The 23,476-nt window shown below is 38.4% G+C and overlaps 1 protein-coding gene and 1 long non-coding RNA gene across 18 annotated transcripts in view; one reads left to right on the forward strand and one right to left on the reverse strand.

The window, feature by feature from the left end:
• Positions 1–23,476, forward strand: part of MCTP1 (multiple C2 and transmembrane domain containing 1) — a 528,482-nt gene that overhangs the window by 383,647 nt on the left and 121,359 nt on the right. The window lies entirely within an intron of this gene.
• LOC125754833 (uncharacterized) lies at positions 10,226–18,965 on the reverse strand. Its single transcript, XR_007409706.1, has 2 exons — positions 18,258–18,965; positions 10,226–10,567 (listed from the first exon to the last, which is right to left on the reverse strand). It is a non-coding gene; the product is annotated as an uncharacterized LOC125754833 (long non-coding RNA).

Below are 23,476 nucleotides of genomic sequence, written 5' to 3' on the forward strand. Positions count from 1 at the left end.
ATGTAGTATATCAGGCATCATAAAAGAGTGAATGTGGGATACATTTATGCCCTCCTCTATCTACTAGGAGATTCATACATAAGATTCACACTCATTATTCTCGTCATCTTAATGAGATCAGTGTGGGAACATTTCTCTCCTTTCGCTCTTGACTGTCAGAGATGGGACACTCCATTATTTCTTCTTCCTCTCTCGACTTGAAGGGACTAGTTATATTTTCTTGGAAGGCCGGAAATGTTAACTGGTTACAGCAGGCAGCCGCAGAGTATCTCCTGTAAAGGCTTGAGGACTCTAGGTAGAGACCACAGCAGTAGTCTCCCTCATGCTCCTGCTGGTGCTTTTTCACCTGCCTGTGCTTTTATTTTCTTTCAGGTTTTTATCATTTGCCCTATTTCCCAAGGCGTTTGCTCGGAAAAGGAAGGAAAAGATAATTTCTCTGTGTGGAGGAAGATAGGGTACCTGAGTACTACCTCTAATTGCTCTGTCCCTTCTCGTTGGATCTATGGCCTTAATTAATTTTGCACCCAGTCTTCTTAACCCGGTTCTGAATGCAGTTGGCTCCTATGTCCGAGCCAGACGACATGTCCGGCCTTGAACGGAGCGAGGTAAAATGGGCAGGGGACCAACTTCTAATGCATCTTATCCTCACATAAATTTTCAGATCTGTCAAGAAACAGTCACTATTTATAATTGAAGTTGCTAGGACAGATTTTTATCATGTTTTTAGCTCACAGATTCCCTTCATCCTTAAGGACAAGAGAGCAGGACCTGAAATATTGTTTAAGCTATCCGGGCTATTGATTATTAATTTATATTGTAATCACAATGTTTGGGGTGCCGCATTCCTTTAGAGAAGCTCATGTGGGAGAGGATTCCCTTTAACATGATTGAAGAATTTTAAATAGGCATTTTTAATATTTGCTGCCCTCTTAATATAACTTGTTTAATGCACCACTGTTAGCACAGGGATTATGAGTTAATAAAAATGTCATAGTATTAGCGAATAAAACACTATATAATTTTCCCCAGGTAATGATTAACAGCATAAGGCTATATTAACAATACTCTTAGTGTACAGTCCCTAAATGTATTTGATCCTCGTCTTTTAGAAAGTAATTTTATACTGAAATTCAGTAATAAAATATTTGAGGGATTTAGCTAAGCTACTGAATGTAAACTTCTCAGGTGCATGAATCTTTCGAATGATTTGTATCTTACTGCTGTGTAAAATATCCCTCTATTTTAAAGTCATTCTGAAAGTTTTAAGTGTTAGCTTAATATTCACCTTATTTGAGATTCATACGGAGCTTATTTATCTCATCCCAGCATTTGTTTAAACAGTTGAAAAATAAAATTAATAAGCCATGAGGTCATTATTACGTAATGTTTTTGCTTCCATAGATAAATGGGTTTCTTTTTCTGTCTTTCCTTTTAAATAATGTCTCTCCGGCTTTGTTCCGTGGCTGCAGCAGGCTGTTAGTATGTATCTTTATACCATCAGAACGAATGAGATATATCTGTATAAATTATTGATTCACTTGAGCCTACCTCTGTAATTCAGAGCTGAAAACTCTGGCAGCTTATCTACTAGAATGATATAACTCGGAGACTGAAGTTACCTACCACAGCAACAATTGCCAGTTGGGGGGTCAAATGCCCTTTTACCTTTATACCCGAACACCTGCAAATTGAGCTGTACCCCATTCAGAATTTCAAGAACAGGCCCATTGTCGCAGGAAGTAGAGTTTGTTTCTTGGAGAAAATTATGCCAGTTCTAGTTCTGAATGAAAGACAAGGCTTTTATTACTCAAGGGATATTAGGGCTGACTGCTTTTTTGAGAAAACAAATTTGCTGTAACTTTATCTGTAATTTAGTCCTGAATGGGTGCAAATAGACTGCACATTGTATGGTGCAGAAAGAAGAAAATAGGGGTTTGTTAAAGCCATACAAGGGCTATGTAACCATTATATTTCCGAGGGAAGTCTTATCAGAGTTGCAGGTTATAAGGGGGAATAATTTGGTTACAGCCTTAGCATCAAACACCTGTTTGGAATTTTAGTTTAGAATGACACTGGAAAAAAAAGTTCTTGTCTAAAACTGTGGGTGATGAAATAACCCATCTCCTGCAGGTTGCTGTACTGGCTGTCTTTGACCCAGAGACTGGCCCTCTCCAGAAATTTCCAGAATTATTATAATCACTCCTCCTGAGGTTGAGTGTCAGACTCAGACCTAGTCGGAGGGTGTTGACTTGTTTCACCTTTATGAAAAGATTAGATTCACAGCTTTAAAGACCCTTTCCAATTAAAAAAGAAATCCTATGCAATATTCTTCACGTAAGAGTCTGATTTAAGCTTTGCCAGGGCTGAGAACAAGATGAATGTTGTGAGAAGGGGACAAGAAAAAGCGTGCTTCAGCTGATGAGCCTCCAGGTTACATAGTGTGGGGAACTAATGGATCATATATTATTTGGAGAAACTCATCCCTCAAGTTGGTCACCCACTCCTTAGTCAGCAAGCTCAGTAGTTGTCATAGAAACACCCATTTTTACAGTGTTATAGTTGATCACTGACATGGAACCAGACTAGGTAATCAAACATCTTAGCCATATGCTTGTTCTGAGCTCCAACCTAGTCAATTAGCACATTTTCTATTAAAAACTTGGTTGTAATAGGTCTTCATTAGCTAGCAGTTGCCATAATTGAATAGTTACTCAATTATGTCCATCCCCCAACCTCATTTTCACTTCTTTACAGAGTCCAAGTAGGAATATATCCAAGAACATTCAGGTGCCTCACTTCAAGCAAAATTCATGACCTTCACCTCAAACAAGCTGTTAGAGGTTGATCCAGAGTTTAATACCTGATTTTTCTTACTGTGTGTTGGCACATAGAACCAGGCCCTTGGTCTCTTCCTTTTTCTGTTTACATCAGGATTTCTAGTATTTCTTCTCAGAGTAAGGAATGGGAAGATGTCTATGGTAAAAGCCCATTGTGCAGTAATGTCTCTAGAATGTGAACCCCTTTCTAACCTTAAACACATCCCTTCCTCTACCATTTTTCAGCCTTCCCACCAGATACCCAACTGAGCGTGTCATTATCCTGGGATTACTCCCCATTGTCTGCAATATGCCCCCTGCTACCCTCTGCCCATGTCAGTTATTTTTTATGTCACGGAATCTCGTCTGTGCCCTGTATTATCTGATGATCAAATCTGTTATCTAGGGGTGGGAATGAGCCACCTTCCCATCTATGCACATTTTATTACTGCCCTTGTGGACAAAATATTCTGATTTTCTTAGACATCCAAGTCCTTATTTACAAGCATGTTATAAAGGTTGTAGCTGGGGTATCAGAGAGCAGGTTAGGGTACTGAAGTGGTCCTCCCATAACGCCATGTAGGAAATTTCTGACCTCAGCCGCTCACGTGAATGCTCTTCTTGGTTGGTGAGAATTGTACCTCTTTCTTCATTATGAAATCATAAATATGAAAAATCTGGAAGAGAATTGATCATAAAGGTTTTCTGAGCTTGGTGGCCTCATCAGGCTTTTCTCTGTGTATTACAAAAGAAGCAAAAGCACTTTACCTCAGAAGAAGTATAACCACATTTAGCTTTAAAAACACAGGATTCCAACTTCCCTGCATTACAAAGCATCATAACTGCAAAGTTTTTGCCTTCAGAATGGCTCATGAAAAGTAAAATTAGAATCAAAGTCGTGCCAACGTTCCTGCTACTGTCCATCCTCTGGAACGTGGTAAGGTCCTTTCTAATACATATATCCTTGCTGACCAGGTCTTTGCGATTTAGATTTGCAGGCTGGATTCAATGTAAGAGTATAAATTGTTTCAAGGATGACAGATTGCACATCTGGTTTCTTCTCCCCCTCCCCCAACCCCTGTGTTCACCTTTATAACATTTTTTTTCCACAAAGTAATGTGGTTTAAAAATCATTTTAAGTTGCCTAACATAAACGATAAAATCAAATATTGGATTCACAAACAATAGCCTTTATTGGTTTGTGACAAGTGATCCATCTTTTTACATTAGTGCAGCTTTCTGAACCAGATTATTTTTCATAATTGATAATTTGTGAGTCATATATTTGTTATCTGTTCTTTTATGGCCTTGAAAATAGTGAACGATGCCAAAGATCACTGTGCTTTTATAAAGAAAATTATTTTAGTGTCGTTTATTGGCTGGCATTTCTGAAAGTATGTTACCAATAAGTTTTGCAGAGAATGTAACAAAGATAAAAGTAAGAACCCCTGCTAGAAAGAGACCTGATAGGTGCAAGATTCATGAATTTAGTTTTAGAATTCATTCATGTTAGGCATGAGAACAATGAAAATACACAAATATGAAAACAGTGTCGAATATTGCCCTTTAAATTGAGGAAAAATGGTTTTGCTGCATGTATGGACAATATTTCTGTACACAATCCATGTTAAAATGACACAGACACAGTATGCTACCTTGTTATGAGCATTACAATTATACCAACAGAATAAGGACTCTAGTTCTTATGATCGATAATTTTGGTTGATTTTGATAAATAGCGTTAGGATAAGTATCTACCAACCATAATATAATTTTTATGATTTAGCTTTATATTTTGTTCCTAAAGGCTTCTAAAAGGCAACAGGGAAATTTTTACCCTTTATTATGGTTTGTAATTATGTTATGATAGAATTAGAGCTCTACATATAAATTTGCCTCAGGTAAATAATAATAAGGACTCGAAAATCTATTTTGCCTAAGAGAGCAGAATTAAAAACTTTTTCTTACCCTTAGTTAATAATTTTCTCACACATCCTAAACATTTTCACTAATTCCGTTCGCAGTTATACTGACTGACAAAGTATAAATCAGTTGGAAAAGTAACAACCCGATTTGTGGAGAACAATATGAGGAAAAATACCATTAGGTAGATTAAATATTAATTTCACAGAAAATTCATTATGAATTTGATTTTAGAAATTATATGGTTTGTCCTCAATCTTTATTAAAATTTCTCCTGAATAATTTAATTATAGAAAACTCTTTCTAATAAAAATATTATCTACTTAATTAAAATAAAATTGAGATCATTTAATCATTGTATAATTATATTATGATTATATACAATTAAATACCATATATAAAACATTTGCTCTTCAAGAGACACTAATAGTAGAGGAAGAAAAAAAAAAACACCTGCAGGTTAATGTGTTCAGCACTTCTACTTCTAAAGTTATAAATTCTATTACAGATATTTGTTACATCATCTAATAGCTTAAAACTCACACTTTAGTTGGGGGGAGATGCTGAACAATATACAGTTGGCTACAATCAGAATAAACTAGTATATTTATTACTAGTACAATGCTTTTTCCTTGATTATTCTATTTGCTCTCCTTAATTAATTGAATTTGACCTAAGATTATTCTAAATGTTTCAAAGATATATATTGGTTAATATTTTATTATTCAAAACCAAAATCCAGTTATAAAGAATATCTTTTCCTCCCTCAAACTGAATGTGTTCTAAATTGTGTTTAAAATTAAAAGTGTGGGGAACATCTTCATCAGATGGGCAAGCCGAATGTTTGAACTATATAAATAGCCATATTATAGAATGATAACTTTCCTTTATGCGTATCTTGGAAAATGTTGACAATGTTATTTAGCGTCTATAACAGTATGAGAAAGAATTTGCTCTACCTTTTCAGATGTTTCATTGGCCTCATTTATGGCATTTGCAGTGATGGTGGGATATGTTTATTTGTACATATGGTGTGACAGATTGTTGATGTGTTTTAACCATAATATATTATTCCGTTTTGAAACCTACTCTCTCTAGAGTTGGAATTTCTTTATAGTTGAAGGAAAAATGCATTTCTAATAACTCGTCTTATAGCTTCAAAGATCTGTGTTTTAGAAATCACCTTCTGTATTTCAGAAAATGTGGCTGTTATATGAATTACTGAGAATTCGGTGTTAATCATATTTTTTGTCAGTGAAAATCAGATTCCTTTATTGTAAGATGAACTACCATCTGAGCTTCATAACCGAAGAATTTGATATTTTCTCTAAGAAGTACAGTTTAAAATACACATAATCTTTCAATTACTCTAAATATTGAAAATAGTTTTAAACAAATGAATTTTAAAAGCTATATAGAGTCCAGGAGAAAGTCACATAAACTCTTCACTGCTCCAACCACTGCTGTCTTACGAGATTCGCTTGAACCATAGAAACTTACTCCAAATTTTGTAATTGATTGCTCTACCAAAAACAATGAAAATTATCAATATAGATTTTACATAGAATCTATCATCTATCTTCAATATACATGCAGATGTATCAGAATACATTATTGAGACAGACCTTTATGCTCTTTAGAAAAGCAATTTACATTTTCAGAAGATAATGAACCCTCCAAAAGAAAAAAAAAAAGAGGGGAAATAACAGAAAACGCTAAAAGTAGATTGTAGTTTTAGAACAGAAACTATCAATATACATCCCAGTGTGTATTATGCAATCTTTACATGCTCCTGCATTTGTCTACTGATCAGTATATAACTTACATCGCCGTGGTAAAAAACTATTTGCCTCTTTTTTCCCCCTCCACCCTAATTGTCTTGTATGTCATTCTGCAGTTTGGCCTGTAGGTAGCAATCTTGCACTGTAAAAGCTCTCCACTTTCTCATTTATTTAGGCTGGAAAAGCTTACACCATTACAGATCTGTTAAATGTAAGCAGTGTTATTTGCATAAATTCCAGACTTTGATGATGGTCTGTGGCCTACAGATTATTTATGCAGTTGTTTGGCCTTGAAGTTCACGATTTTGCTCAGAGGTGACCTTTCTTTGCATTGTGACCCCATGTAGGTGGGAGACAGCTGAATGGTTAAGTGCATAACCTGGAATCTTGAAAATCATGAGGCCTCTTGCCTGAAACATAATGCTTTGTTTCTCATATAGCCCTTCAGATAAAAAAGAAATACACAGGTCTTCTAAAATATAGAATAATATTTTAGGACTATGTAACAAATATTACAAAGCAGTGCTGCTTCTGGAAGTCAGGCACTCTCACAAGCAAGGAGGCAATTACTATTAGCATCTTAGAACCTTTACCAATTTAGACCTGTTTAATCTTATTTCTGTTAAGAATAGTTCAAAGAATGCCAGGAGATCATTCTTATTGTGATTTTTTATTTTTAAACTAATACTACAGAGTGCCATTGAGTATATATTTCTTAAGTGAAAATGAAGATCACCGCCTTCCTTCTCAGCTGTTTTTTTGGAATAATTGACAGCAGTGTTTTAATTCAAACAGTTGCAGAGCATGTGTTTCATACCAAAATGCACCTTTATTTCTAATTCATGGGTTGAAAATAGTACATGATATTTTTAGAAGTAGAACTTTTGATTTATTTCAGAAAGATAATTCTCTTCTCCCAGCAGGGGTATTTTATTTGTCCAATTTTGATGTGTTTTCTTTCATTCCTTCCTTCCTCATACTGGCTGAGTGCCCAGTGAGTGTCCAGGTTCTGTTCTAGTTCGGGAGGTCCAAGTGGTTAGGAGCCAATGGGAAACATTTACATTTTATTAAAATCTTACTTCACTGAGGAGCGAAGTGGATTTTTAATTACACTAAGATCTTATTAATATATTTTACTTTTAGGTAATCTGTCACACCAGCAAATGTCTAATTTCATGATGTTTTAGTGGTATTCAAAAAAAAAGTATGCACCCTCATTTCTGTGTCCCTCTACCAAGAAACTTACTGGATTTTAGAGAATGGAGCTTGGTTTATTTATTTCAAGGATCCTTTGAACATGTGGTTTCTGAATTATTGTATTTCTCCTTTTTTTAAGATTTTATTTATTCATTCATTCACACAGAGAAAGAGAGGCAGAGACATAGGCAGAGGGAGAGGCAGGCTCCCTGGGGGGAGCCTGATTTGGGGCTCGATCCCGGGACCCCCGGATCACGACCGGAGCCAAAGGCAGATGCTCAATCACTGAGCCACCCAGGCATCCCTATTGTATTTCTTAATATGGAAAATTATACTTAGGTGGGAGAGAAATGAACCTTTGATTGTCACTGCTATGTCAACGTATCTCAAACTGTAAGCATTTTCAGTTTCAGCTGTTGACCAAACTGGCATCTTATTTTGCAAAAAAATGCCCATCATCTTAGCAGTTGTGTCATCAGTTCCCACCTTTGTTGATAAAACTTCAAGTACTTTTCTGAAGTTTGAAATTAATCCAATCATAAGAAACTCATGGCTGTAATTGCACTGGGATCCATCATGCCTACTTTTTATAATACTTGCAAAGGTTACAGAGTGCAGTTTCAAGAACAAGAAGAGCTTATTGTTTGTGAGGAGTAGCCTTTGATTCCATGGATCAGTGGTTATTAGAGCTGCAGCTGGTTCACGACAAATATTCACATCTTAAGTGGTTAGATAGAGAAGTCATTTTCTCACAGGGTGACCTCCAGGGCTGGGGGGCGAGGGAAGCTCAGAATGAAGTAACTTGACTAAGAAGTTCTGAACCTACTGGTCAAACTGGGGACAACTAATGTTAATGGCGTAGGGACGCTTCTTCATTTCTTAATGTTGCACATTTGATTTTGAATCTTTCTTAGTTGTTTTTCAAGACTTTCTGACTAGAAGATCCAATGACATACTCCTTTACTGGTTGTAGGTGATTTACATGTTGGCTTTAAACAGATTTGGGCATAGTTTAAAATTGTTATTTTTTAGTATGCTCTCTTCAACTCTGAAAATGTTCTTTATACTAGCTACAAATATCTGACAGCCCTTTTCTCCACCTGCTCACCACCCCTTCCAAATCAAGGCTTAGGCTAGGAAACCAAACAGGGAAAGACCTGCAGTTTCAAGGGATCAGTTCTTATCTGAGCTAAATGAGGCTGAAGTTGCACATGAAAGAAGAAGAGTGGAAAAACAGGTGCTTGAGCAGGTGGGTTTGTGACCTTTTGCCATTACTTCAGTTCTCACAAAGTAATGTTTTAGAATAATCACAAGAAGCAACAGAGCTCCCTCTGTTATAGAGAAATCTGGGGCATCCTCACACCAGGGCTTGACCCTTAGGGGTGATGAACTTGACTTGCTGGAGATGACATTTCCATCTCCCTCTAATTTGCCCAGTCCAATAAATATGTATACAAACACACACATTGCTGCCGCTTAATACGGTCAATAAAGTTGGTTTTTTTCCTTTTTTTTTACCCCCAGAGATCCCTTCCTGTGTAATCTATCTTTGTTCTCTGTCAAAGCTCAGATCCCATTTCCAGAGGAATAAAATGGATACATCTCAGAACTAAGGAAAACATCAGGAATTTTGACCTTTTGTTTCTTCATTTTCTCAGAAGATGTGAGAATACCCCTAGAACAGAAATAGAAGTATAGAAAGGAACTTAGACCTGGCACCACCTAGGAAAAACAACTTTGTGTTTTAATAGCTGAAGAATAAATGGGTTACATTCTTTGAGAAATGAATAATTATTGCATGTATTACTAAGATAATAACAACCAGCTATTTGGGAGAGTCCACGGAATTTTGAGTAAGTTCTCAGAACAGTGCTTCTCAGCCTTTGATCTACATACACGTCACCTGGGGATCTTATTAAAAACTTCAGTAAGCCAAGGGTAGAGCTCTCAACATCAGTGATCCTGATGCGGCTGGTCAGAGACCACACTTGAAATAAGATTTTGCTGACGGTCTTAACTGAGGCCATTAAAATGTCAGTAATCTAGCACGTAGGTTTCTAAATTTTAGCATGTTTCAAAGTCACTTGGAAGGTTCTTAGAAACGCAGTAATCTGAGCCCAGATCCCAAGGTTTCTGACATATTAGAGTAAGATCAGGCCCAGATTATTTGCATTTTAACAAGTTCATGGGTGATGCCAGTCATGCTGGTCCAGGGTCCACACTTGGCAAACCAATCATCTGCAATCCATTCTACTGGATGCTTGTTAAAATCACCAGGGATGCCATGGAATGTGCATGCACACACCAGTTTCTGCCTCTCAATGATTCTGATTTAACTGGTCTCGGGTAAGGCCCAGGTATGATGAGTAAAATGCAACACCCCTCAGGTTATTTTAATGTGAAGTCAGGATATAAAATCCAACTGTGTTCGTTCCATGAATGGATACATAATACTTTGGGAAAGGAAGGACTGGGTCGGGGGGTCAGGGGGTCGGGGGGTTGGGGGGAAGGAAAGGGTGTTTCGGAAGACTTGAAGAAAGAAACCAGAACTTGCCAGAGGAGGAGAGACAAATGGTAAAGATTAAAGATTCTTCTTCTTTTTTTTTTTTTATCAATATAAAGTAAAACTTGTGAGTGAAGGAGATTCATAAAAATGCTCCTACAACTGGCAGTTGGGGAGCTGCCAGGATTGCACTGAGACTGACATCCTGACACTTTTCAATCCATCTTTCTCTTTCCATGCATGCCTCCTGCATGCTTCTCTGTCCTCCTAAATCCAGAAGGAAGGAAAAGCAGGCTCTTGAAGTAGCATCTGTAGGTGTCTGGTCCTCTTGGAGTAGATGAGTGTAGCTGTAGGAGTAAATTAATGAAATGCATAAACACGAAATGTCCACACATTTGCCCAAAATACTTTCAAAAGTTTCTTATTTATCCAACTCTTTTAAAGAACGATGAACAAAAACCTTGTCTGTTGGCAAGATAATTTGGTGTTAGTGTTAATGGGGGACCATCCAGGAAGGATGAGGGGGAAATCTAGAAGGGTGATCTCTCATGGTCCTTTCTGGTACTTAAGATCTGTTCTATTTAGAGTAGATGGAACAGCTGCCTTCAGCTAATATTTTTTGTCTAACATTTGGAGACGTAGCAAAAAAAACCTCTTTCCTTTTGCAAGGACACAACCTTTTTACGTAATAATCAGTCTGTTTGCTTCATTCAGATGGGTTGGTCCCACACTGCAAATTCCCAGAAATCACGAATTTTCCTCTAGTATTTTGTCCAGTTCAAAGCAGTCTCTTACTTGCATTTACAGAGCACTTGTTTTTAAGATTTTATTTTTAGGTACTCTCTACACCTAAGGTGAGGTTTAAACCCACAACCTGAAAATCAAGAGTCCCCTATTTCTCCAACTGAGCCAGCCAGGCACCCTCATTTACAGGACACTTGGAAACTTGTGTATCTTCAGCGTTAGTATTGAATATTTTGTTAATGATTTTATTTTCTACATAAACCTCTCCAAATTCATATGAGGTACAATCAATGATCTCAAAACCATCATTAATAATTGGTTGGTTTTGGAACACCTGAGTGGCTCAGTGGTTGAGAATCTGCCTTTGGCTCAGGTCGTGATCTCAGGGTCCTGGGATCAAGTCCCACATCGGGCTCCTTGCATGGACCCTGCTTCTCTCTGTGCCTAGGTCTCTGCCTCTCTCTCGATCTGTGTCTCATGAATAAATAAATAAATTTTTTTAAAAAAACAATTATTGGTTGGTTTTGTAGCACCTGGCTAGCTCAGTCTGTAAAGCATCTGCCTTGAGCTCAGATCATGATCTCGGGGTCCTGGGATCGAGCCCTGTATTGGGCTCCCCGCTCAGTGGGGAGCCCGCTTTTCCCTCACCCTCTCCCTCCACCCACCTCCCACCCCCCATTTTTCTCTCTCTAACAAATGAATTAAATCTTTAAAAAAAATTGGTTGGGTTTTTTGAAAGATAGTGAAAATAAAACCTCACTAACCATTCTAACCTCGTTTCTTCTGTAAAATCCCATCCCACCCTCCCATATCACCTTTAGGCCAAAGCTGGCAGAGCCATTGTGTACATTCTATGACCTCTGTTGCCATTTCTCTTGGCAGGCATTGCCAACTGACCACAGCATAGGTGCAAGCACCCATACTATCTCAACAAAACACTCCACTTGGCCATCGCCAGTTATTTCCCATTTGCTAAGTCTGATTGTGTCTGCCTTCCCTCTTGGTACTAAGCCTCTAAAGGATAGAGGAGAGATGGCATTTCTTCCTCTGTTCTACTCCAGATGTGGTAAAGGGCTTTGTACATAGTAGATAGTCGGTGTCTGAACATTGTTGATTTTTCACTTTGTAGGCTAGTCTAACCTAATGAAAAGACATATTTACAGAATTTTTGGTCAAAGTTCTTATTATCATAATAAACTGTATCTCAACTAAAGGAAAGCAAACTATAGCCAAAAAGAATTAGTCTGAGTCAAGAATAATCGTTCTAGGTATTTTGGATACAAATGATACAACTAAATGAAAAGTAGATTTTCTTCAACGCCAGGGTAAACACACTCCCTGCTGAAATCCTTTTTATGTTGTTGTAATTTTCTTTTGTAAACCCAGTAAATCAGGCAAAAAATCAAGTTGCAACTCTAAATTTTCATAAAGCCTGACCTGGGATTTACACTAATGTAAATCCTTTTTCTAGATTCTATTATGTTTCAGTAATACAAAGCAGATTAGTAAAACCTCATTATTTACTCGGTTGTGATAGTTCACTCTTATGATTATTAGAGATGTTTTGGATTCATAAGCTAGCCTTCATAAACTGGACTTTGAGGAAGAACATTTTAGTTAGATTTGTTCTTTTCCCTGTGGTAAAGAAAAAGTTGTTTGTGGCCCTTTATTCCTTGATGACTTTTCCCAAGACCTATTACTAATTAATAAAGTGGACAAATCTCCATAAATCAGAAAGATAAAGTGAGAAGTAGACATGGAGAGAAATCTGTTTTTTAAGATGACACAATCCATATGTTAGCATTTAATGAAGAACTTGTTTGCTTATAAAGTAAAACATGCCCTTTTTCATAGCCACAATCTACAGACTGTACTTAGAGAGAGAGAGAGAGAGAGAGAGGGAGAGAGAGAGAGGAGAGAGAGAGTGTGTGTGTGTGTGTATGTAATTTTGAGGTGGAAGGAAACCTACAATCAAGTACCAAGATTTACTGGAATACTAATAGTTTCTCAATAAGTTTCCTTAATGTCTTCGGGGGGGAAAAGAAAGACCTTAGCACCTTTTAATTTTGCAGCTGTTTTTGCACTTTTATTTCCTCTCCTTTCCTCCCACATTTACACAAAACCTTCTCAAGTCTCTTTTAAGCATTGCAGCAACTAAATCAATCCTAAGTGGCAACCACTTCTAACAGCGTTGTGTATGACTGTGTGTTAATTAGCTCCAGTAGATTATCCCCCGGTGTGCAGCAGGGTGTTGGTGGGAACTTCTCAATGTGCAGAGAGTGCTGAGGATTTCATGTTTATTTTCATGTATTGAGGCAAATTCTCAGTATGTCTTCAAATTATCTCCTTGGGGGTGTTTTTCCTGAGCTAATCCTGACAATCTTTCTGTCAGATATGCCCATCATCAAGAACAGGAGAACGGTACACATACAGGAACCTCTGTGCTCGGGGCTGTATGCAAATTTAATGCCCAGCTCATTTCTGTTTCTCTTACATGGATGACAGACATTTTAACAATGTGTTCCACATTTCCCTCTGGGAATCCAGTTGGATTCCTATATGTATATGAGTTGCATATATACATCCATTCGGAATGTGTCTTTGAATACAGCGTTGGGAACATATATGCATACAAATGTGTTTATATATGTACATATAAGCACATTTATTATACGTAATGTGGATATTGGGATGCATGTGTGAGGCTGGGAAAGAGTCAAGCAGCTCTTGATCAGAGATGTGTCTACATCCCAGGGAGACTAATCAGCTGCTGAAAAATGGATAGCATAGAAGAACTGATAAACAAATCTATACTGAATGTAATTCCACAACATTTGGGGTGGGAGTTGTGCCACTGTGAAATGGTGAGTAGCAACAGCATAGAAAATCAGCCTTGTTTTCCAGCTATTTTGAATGGGAAAAGTTACATCCTAAGAGTGTTTCTAATCTTAAGAGGGCCAGTCTTTGTGATTGACCGTAGATTTATGACTTCGGTTACCTTTTGCCACCGTTTTATCTGTGCTGGCCAACCTATTAAGTATGTTTTTGGGAAACCCATTGTTTCCTTTTCAGTGGTACTTTCTAGCCCAGGGATGGGTCCTTGAGCGCCTGTCTTTGTTCCCTGGTGAGCTGAGCTGGCAACCCAAGGATGAGGGAAAGGACCCATCTGCTTCTCTCCTTGAAGTGTAGGATACATGCCCAACAGCCAGCTCCATGCTTTCCTGTCCACTGTGGTACTCACGTACCAGGGATGCTTCCCATATTCAGCACCTACTGTGTGCCAAGTACTTAGATGTTTTATCTGAAATGGCCACACCTAAGGGTAGTACTCTCCATAACGCGCCCCCCCCCGCCCCCGCCACACACCACACGCATACATAGAAATCCACCTCAGATTGACATAGGTGTTCTGTAAGGCAGCTTATTTAATATTCAAATTCAATTACAAAGCCAGTCTAGTCACCTTTCTAGCAAGGTATTGCTATTTCATAGCAATACTGCCTTTCTAGAAATCAGGAGGCATAGCTATCTAGATTATTTTTACAAATATTAGACTTCTGTTTTTACAAGAATGCTTAAGTCTTGTAATACATCCTTTATTTCAAAAATGAAAACTGAGCCCAGGGAGGTGAAATCATTTGCTCAGTAGCACATGGCTAGTAAGCCCAGCCCACCCCAGGTGTTGACCTCCCCCAGCCCAAAATAAGAAATACAGAGGAAACAAAGAGGTTAAAGAGAAAGGATGAGAGCCATAAGAGATCCAGAGCATCTCAGGAGACCAAAAACCTCATTCACCTGTTTCTAGTAGGGTTAAAACCTCTTCTCACACTGTGAAAGTTCTTCTCTAAGAAGATCCAAGCAAAATTCCTCTCACACTCATCTTTCCAGGCCCTTCCTGTTCCAACTAAGAGGTGAGAAAGGAGAGAGGAGAATGTTCTTTCTCATCTCTGTTCCTCTCCATAGACCCCAGGCTTTTATCCTGTTTTCCTATTAATTTGTAATCTTGAAGGAAGTTCTCGCTTAATTGTTTTTTTTCTACTGTGAGTAATTTAGAGAGCTTCAAGTATCCCCCTGAGGGTTGGGGAATGGGTTTTTTTCCCCCCTAGCTACATTATTTGATTTTAAGATGGGTGTTGCTTTAAACCAAACCCAATTTTAGCATATGGGATTCATTCATGGTGATAAGGGTTGATTCAAAGGACTTGGCTTTGTATCCCCTGTGGTGGTCAGATGCAGCCATATTTCTAGTGCTTAGCCTGAGGTCATTACTCTAGATCTCTAATTATTACCAGAGGACATAATTAAATACTAAATTGAGGGTGTATAAAATCCTAGAATTTGATGTGTGAATTAGTTTCTTTCAATTAGGGAGAATGAATATTTATTGAGCATATATTATATGCCTGGCAATGTGCAAATGTCATCATGTGATCTTTATAATCATCTTTTAAGGAAGGTGCTATTATTTTAGCATTTCATGGAAGAGGGAATCAAAGCTCTGAAAGAGAAATTTGTCTGAGATCATAGAGTTAGAAAGTGCTAGAGCCAGGATTGAAACCCATGGTTAGGGTTTGTGCCTCAGTACTTCCTGGCTGCGTCATCAGCAGTTAACAGTAGAGTGAATATCGATCCCAATGAGGCCTGGGTCTCCTAGCCTGAGAGAGACTGTGGTAGGCAAGAAATTTTTTGAAGTTCTATTTTTTTTTTTTTTGAGTTTTTCATTTATTTACTTGAGAGTGAAAGAGAGCCCAGAGCTGGAGGGAGAAGCAGACTCCCCATTGAACAGGGAACCCAACATGGGGCTCAGTCCCAGGACCTTGAGATCATGACCAGGCTTCAAGGCAGATGCTTAACCGACTGAGCCACCCAGCACCCCCTCTTCTATTTTTAAATGCATATGACTTAGCCTTTCTATTCTGAAACCTACCCGTGCTTATTTTATGCTTCTTACAATGAATACCAAACCAAAACATTTCTTATCTTGTCTTCTTTACCTGCCCTCAGGAAACTGCTGAATAAACCTTAGGATTTCTTAGTATGGCAAGAGGTAAAAACTCAATCACGAGGAAGATCCTGCATATTGGCTTAATGTCTTCCTATTCTTGATTAGCAGGAAAAGCAGATTCTGGTGTAGTGAGATATTTGTCCAGAGGCATGGTTATAGTTGATGATAAAACTTTCTGAATATTTAGGTGTGATGACTTCAGTGTGAAGGTGATATCCAGATACTAGAACTAGGCGAGAGCTGGATATATCTTAAAGACTGAATTTTTGACCTCTTGAATTTCAGTGTAAGGTTTCTGACTACAGAGATGGCCTCTCTGAGAAGTATTCATGTCTGTGTCCCAGAACCTAGCACATGGCTTGGCTGGTCAGTTTGTTAGAAGATTTATTTGGTTAATGATGAGGCAAGCAGAGCTCTCCATGGTCTTCCAACCTAGATAATTCCAGAGGTGTTCAATAGCATAGGACTAATTCTAGACAGAATGATGATGGAGTTTTGTCCTGAGCCACATTACATTACTTAGAGAAGTGAATGTGAACAACTCTGAGGATCCTTTCAGTTCAACCAGTTGATGTGTTCCCCAGCCAACCCTGTCATCTTTCTTGTTCAGGATCCTCTTACTGCCTTTTCTCTGTCTGTATCCATCACATCGACTGCAGATACATACTATGAAACTCTATCATTGTTGTGGTTGCAGTAAGCTAATTATGCATTTAATACATTTATTTATCCACTCAATGTTAATTTATCGACCTCCTACCATATATATGCATGATGGTGGATGCTAAGGAGTAGGTCTTCTAATCTGACCAAGAATTTCAAGTTCAGGTGAGTAAAGACTTAAGGTGATGCACTGAGTACTCTTCACTGCCCAGACTTTTCCAATGTATTTTACAGGAGTTTCTGGTTAGGACATTCTAGCCATTGTCCTCTGACTGTAAGACAGTGAGTCTAATAACTTGGAGCCAGGGAAAAGGTCTTTGTCCTACATGCCTCCCATCTGTCTTCCATATCCTAGGAGTTCACAGTGGAGACATTATCAGTTATAAGAATGCCATCATGAAACCATTACAGACTTGAAGAAACTCCTATGTAGCAATTCACCAGGAAATGGAGCCAAAACAAAACACAGCAGTTAAGTGACTGTCCTTTTGGAATTAGGGTTAACACCTCTGTCTTAATGAAACTTTTATAACTTACATAATATTCTGGCAGGAAAGATGCTGGGTAAGTGCAAAGTATGATTATGGCTGCTGCTGTTGCTTCTGTGACATTTGGACAACTTAAACCATATGGCCTAAATGTAACTCTAGATAAGTGTGTAATTTTAGGTTGATTTTGTTTCAGAGCCTTGGAGGTCTGTTTGAATTAGGAGCCAAATCAAATCCCAGAAACAGGTGTATTTCCAAAAAAAGGAAAGGATCTGTGTTACAGATGACCCAGTTAACAAATCACTGCCTTAAATCAAATAGTGGTATGTAAAGGAATGTTTAAATACCATTGCCAAAAGTCCCGTCCAAGAGCTGTGCCTCAGGATATCTGCCTTTCTGACTCCTTGCGAGCGTAAAATGATGTTAAGTACATAGATTACTCTTCATGCTCCAGTAAGAGTAAAGTATTAATCTGATTTGGGGCCCTTATTAAGAGTCATTGTACATGAAGATGACCAATTAACCAGTGCCCCCATCTACACCCTCGAACCCCTGGGCTTCCTATCTCAGATACTTTCTCATCCCTCTAACCTGAGAGAAGCTTATAATGTGCAAGCAAGCTCAACTCTCTTGTCCCATTTAACCTGCACTCTCATTGTGATTACCATGTGCCAGGCTTTAGTCTAAGAGCTTTATAAATAGTAGCTCATCTAACCCTCCTATCAATCTCATAAGCTGGTTACTCCTATTATTCTTACTCTAAATAGAAGAAGAGAGTGAGAGCCAGACAGAGAAGTCAAGTAATTTGCTCAGGGACCCGTAGCTGCTAAATGGTGGATCTCCTACCCAAACAGACTAGCTCCCGGCCCTGTTCCTAACCACTGTGCTCTGATACCTCTCCAGGGATCATGCGACTCCTTTCTGCTTCTGTCAAAACCATAGAATCTTCCTGGAAAGAGACGAAAAGTCAGATTTTCAACAAGCTTCGCTTTTAGGGAAGAGGCACTCCTAAGCATTGTTAATGGCTTTAAAGAGAATATTCTTAATCCAAACCTCTCTGCTTCCTGGCATGGAAATGGCCCCATAATTTTTTAAGTCCATAATCTTTTAAACAACAGAGCAGGATCCAATAATTACCTTGCTTATCTTGTCCTTTTGTCTCAAGAGGCAAAGATGTTCTAAATAGGAAATGGCAAACTTGATCAGCTTCAGTTTACAGAAGAAACTAGGGCTGCTGCTTAGGACAAAATCATGAGCAATCAGGTGGGTCTTTGAAGTCTTTTCCAAAGACACAGGCTGAGGCTGTGAAATTCTAAAACCATTGGGGAGAGGGAATTTCAGAGTATAAAACTTCCAGCAATAAGTCCCAACCCTGAGTGTCTTTATAAAGAATCTCAGTAGATTCTAGCCGCCATGGTAACCAGAAAAGCACAGGAGACTGGAGAGGTGAAGAGACTCAGTAATGAAAACCCCTCAACTCCTAAAGTGCTTTCTGTCTTGACCATCATTCTGTTGCTTAACAACACAGTATCATGTTTTATGTATTAAATTGGTCCTCTGTGTGCTTTTCCTCTGCCCCGCTGGATAGTAAGCCCTCGAGGGCTGGCATTTATATACCTTTGGCACCTCTCAGTGACACCATGCAAACAATACAGATGGGTGTGATATTTCATTCATTTCTTCCCAGAATCCAGTTTGAAGAGCTATATTGAGGAAAGGGCAAGAGCTTTGAAGTAAGACAGTAAGACCTGCTTTTGGAGGCAGGTTATGACTCTGTCATAGTTATGAGAAGTCCACGGGATCACAGCATGGGCTGAAGCAAGGTTTTCAGTGGCTGCTAATGGTGGGTTGGGCACCCATTGAGTTGCCATGTGTAGATAGCATCTCTGCTTTTGACAACCACTCTATAGATGAGGACATAAAGCCCAGAGACAGGAAGTCTTCTTGCCCATTGCTGTAGAGCTAGTAGAGCACAGCCAGGGTTCCTACCCAGGCCCTTGTAACTCCCTTTTCTCTGTTACATTTCTTGCCTTGGACAACTTATCTAACCTCTTTGACCTTGAGTTAGCGCCTTTATCGGAAGGGGGAAACTCCTATCTACCTGGTCAGGGTTCTGTGAGAATAAAGTAAAATAAAAGAAAGGGTGTATTCACTGAGCCACTCTCATAAGAGAGGCTAGGTAACAGTCCGTTTACCTTCTCTTTCAAAACGCCAGCACCCAAACCCTCAAATCTCTACATTTGTAAACTACTGATTAAACTAAGAGAGATCATATACAATAATGGCACACAATCATCTAATCCAGTTAAGAGGTGTCCCAATGAAGTTTTGTCTGCATGAAGTTATTTTGGGTTAGATTGTTTCTGGAAAAACTGAAACCTCACCTAAAGAGTTAGAGGGACAGGTTTCCTGACCTAAGAACTGTCAGGTAGGTGAGAAATAGAGTATCGAGTAAAACCATGTTCCTGCTATGGGAAGAGGCCCCTTTTATAGGTTCCACCCTCTGGCCTCTGTAGCTTGTCTCCTGTGCAACCCGAGACCTCTGCACTCAGCTGCCTCTGGACTGCTGTATGAAGTCTCTTTGTTCTTGGTTATTGCCTCCTGCTCTGAAAATTAATTCATCACAGCTTTGAGGTTTCATAAATGCAAATACTTAAAAGCCTTCGTATCTCAAAGCCTTTATAAATTTCAGAGATGAGGTTTACAGCAATAAAAAGCAGTACTGGTCTCTGCCTTGAGAGATGGATGCCCAATGGTTGGTATCTTTCTGCGTGTTGTAAAATCAGTAGCCTTGAAATAATTCTAGAATATGTTTGAAAACTCGAAAAGGGCAGCTCTTTCTGGAGAGTGCTATGTGGATAATACTAAATGTCTTTTTTCTTTTCCCAGAATGGTTAGCTACCTATTTCTCTAGAATTGCTCTGTGTGGTTTCTTCAATACCATCTGGACAGGCAAAAGTGTACACAGGCAAGCTTCCTCTCTTCTGCAGTGGTGAAATTTCACTGCCGTAAAGCCCACATTTCTTACTTTTACAAACTTGTCACAAACTTTCACCATAATGTCCAAGTCTCTCCTGAAGATTGTGCAAAGCGAAAATCAAAATTCTTGCACAGCTTTAATGATGACATCAGTGGTGAGAAAAAGATTATGCACGCACATACACAAATCCAGCTGGCACATGAGCATAAATAACAGTTTGGTGACAGCAGAAAAGTATTGATGCCTTTCAAATTTGATGTCTTTCCCTGAAGAAATTTGCTGATTTGCTGTGTTGAATTTAGGATAGTTCTCTCTTTTCTTGATAAATCTATTTTTTTTCTCACTTTCTTAGGTTATTATGCATTCGTAAACTGCATCTTGAAAGATCATAGTTGTCATCACCCTCCCCAATTTTTCTTCTGTAGATAATCTAGGGAACTTTTTTAACCTTTATTTTGGCACTTGATGAACAGCAAGATATTAATACATTTAACAGAAATGGGAAAAATAACTTGAATAGCCAACATCAGAGCTCCAGAGAAAAAAGTTTTGATAGCACAAACAAAGTAATAATACTGGTAATAATTTAGGAACATGCATATATTAGTATGCCTCTAATTTAAAAGCCAATTATCTTTGTTTTCATTCTTTAAAACAAATTTGTTTTTTCCATTAAATATAAAAATGGTTCCACCTTCTAGCAACCCCTTCATTAAAACTATACAAATAATTAAAACAAAGAAATTACCACATAATTGGGCCATATTACGCATAATTTATTACGCCTTTTCAGTCTTTAGATAATAGTTTATTTGTATAAATAATTTTTATAGTACTTAGGTGTTGTGTAGGGAGGATACAGTCTCTGGGATAAAAGAAGCAGTGTGATTAGTTGATGAGGTGTTGACATTGCCTTTATTTTATTATAGCTACAAAGGTTGATTAGCATCATAACATTAGAATAAATCTGCATACAATTAAAATAAAACACTGCTAAAAGAAAAAAAGCGCAGAGGACTAATTGGCCTGATTCAGTAAGTTCTCACATAGCTACAATTTTGCTTTAAAAAATTGTTCACCACTCTTCTTTTGCTTGTATTTTTCGGGTGTGTTTTCTTTGACAGTTTTTCTTTACCTTCTGAAAGATATTTATAACTCCCCGGGGTGCACCAGCCTACTGAGATAACTGTGTTCTTAGATGCTTGAAGACAAAGATGAACAACTCACTTGTGGTGTGTGGTTATCTCATTATCTCTACCCACCCTGTTGTAGGGTATTGCTTGAGCTGCACTGAACTGTTGGCCCTGCTGGCAAACAAGCCCCTTGCAGCTCGTGACACGTGTTTTAACCGTTATTTAGGCTAGCTCTTCGCAGTGAGCCTGAATATGCCCTTAGGCTCCCAATGAAAAGGGAGCTTAATGATGTGTCAAAAATAGCACTACAAGGGCCCACAGTAAATTCAGACTTTGTAAGTACAGGAGCCAACAGGGCAGCTGAAATTTAAGGTAGTGTTCAGAATCAGACCACTTGTCATAAAGTCATTCTGAAGGGGTGTGCGTGCACACGTGAGTGTGTGTGCATGTGTGTGCATGCGCCCACGCATGTGCTGATAGCCCAAAGCAAGAGAGGAGAACCTGTTGTCAAAATGACTGAGGGAAGAAGTCAAGGGATAAATCGTGGACTGTGAGTCAAAGAAGACAAATGCACTTTTTCAAAGCATTTTATAGAGGGAGATCTAAATGTTTTAGCTGTCGATCAAAGAAATCACTGGTATATTTCCCCAGTGAAAAATCACCTGAGGTAGAAATTAAGCTTTGAAAGCTGGGGAAGAAATGGCTCTGAGAGTGTGGTGATTACTTGCACACTTTCTTCTCTTACACTGAAGAAAACAGAGGTAGAACTGGACAACTTTTCTCACTCCTTTAGCCATGTAAGTAGCTTTTCGTTGTATCTCCTCTTAGTCTAGTTTAGAACAAATAGCTTATGCCAGGGGGGACCATATTATAAAATGACTCCCAAACATTTGTGTAAAGAGATGGAGACTTTGTTTCCCTAAAGTAGTTGTTGAATCATGAACTCAAAGTGGAAACTGCTGAAAGCTTGGGATTGCCCTAGCTTTTAGAGATCTTTTAATACGCTAATCAATTTTTAGTAGGTTCATTAAAGAAACTGTCCTAGGTTGCTACTGAAACAGTAAAAAAAATTCCAAGGAAGTAGGAGTTCTTTAAAACTTTTTCCCTTCTCTCTAGCCTAAATACTGACATTAACAAAGCTCTTCTCATCTTTTTATTTGAAATAACTGAATACCTATATATTTGCCACCAGAAAACATATCCTTCCCATGATATCCTTGTGGACATTTATACTCTTAAATATTTTCAGGATAATTTGAAAAGAGCATGTAAAAGAAAACTTATTAAAGCTTAGGCTAATTACATTATACAAAGGATTCTTATTTTAAGCACCTTTGATTCCTAAAAAGGCCAAATCCTATAGACAAGATGGAACACCATGCTCAGTGGCTAAAATGTCCAGTGTCTATCAGCTGTGAAGAAAATTTTAAATGTATCATTAAAGGACGTTCAAAGAAAGATTACTGCTGGCATTAAATTTGGGAGCTTAGAAACTAAACAAGGATCTCAGAAAAATTCTTTGTAAGCATGTTTTTTGCGTATGGTTATAAAAGACAAATGTTTTAAGATCTTTTGGAAGCACAGAGCAGTGGTTTGGAGGCTCTGACTGGATACCTAGTGATAGAAAATTGAATGAGCTGGAAAATAATACATAGGCCCATTTTGCCCTGTTGAGGAATATCCTTGACTTAATGTCATCAACTCTGAGCCATGTTATCCTATAATCCTCCAGTAGCGTAGAACTTTTCTTGGCATTCCCATTTGTCAGCCTAATTCTGTCTCTAGTCTGGGGGCAATGCTGCTGTACTAGTACTGGTGTTGAGCTCTTAATGTGACACTGCACCTCAGTAGCCTCCTCTTGAAAGGATAAATCCACAGCACTGTGTGTTGTGGCTTAATCTAACAACGCTCAATAAATGTTAGCTAATTGGCAGCAGCAGAATGGAAATCTAGAGTCTTTATTTATAGCTAGATGCGGATCTGGATCCAATTATCCTTAATTTGTTAATGTTTTACCATTTACAAAGCGCATTCACATACATTAGCTTCAAAACAATCTTGCCTGCTGAGTTGTGCCATAGTGTACCTACAGTGGCCCCTGTCGTAGGTGTTGGATTTAGGGCTAAACCTGGGAGCAAAAGCAGTATTTGCCTCACCAGTTTATAGCTCCTCTGAGTTTAAGAAGAGTCAAGGCAACTTTAAAAAAGACTCAACTGCTCTGTATTTAGAAATCTTCTGCCACG

Source organism: Canis lupus, chromosome 3, assembly GCF_003254725.2.
Source record: "Canis lupus dingo isolate Sandy chromosome 3, ASM325472v2, whole genome shotgun sequence".
NCBI lineage: Eukaryota > Metazoa > Chordata > Mammalia > Carnivora > Canidae > Canis > Canis lupus.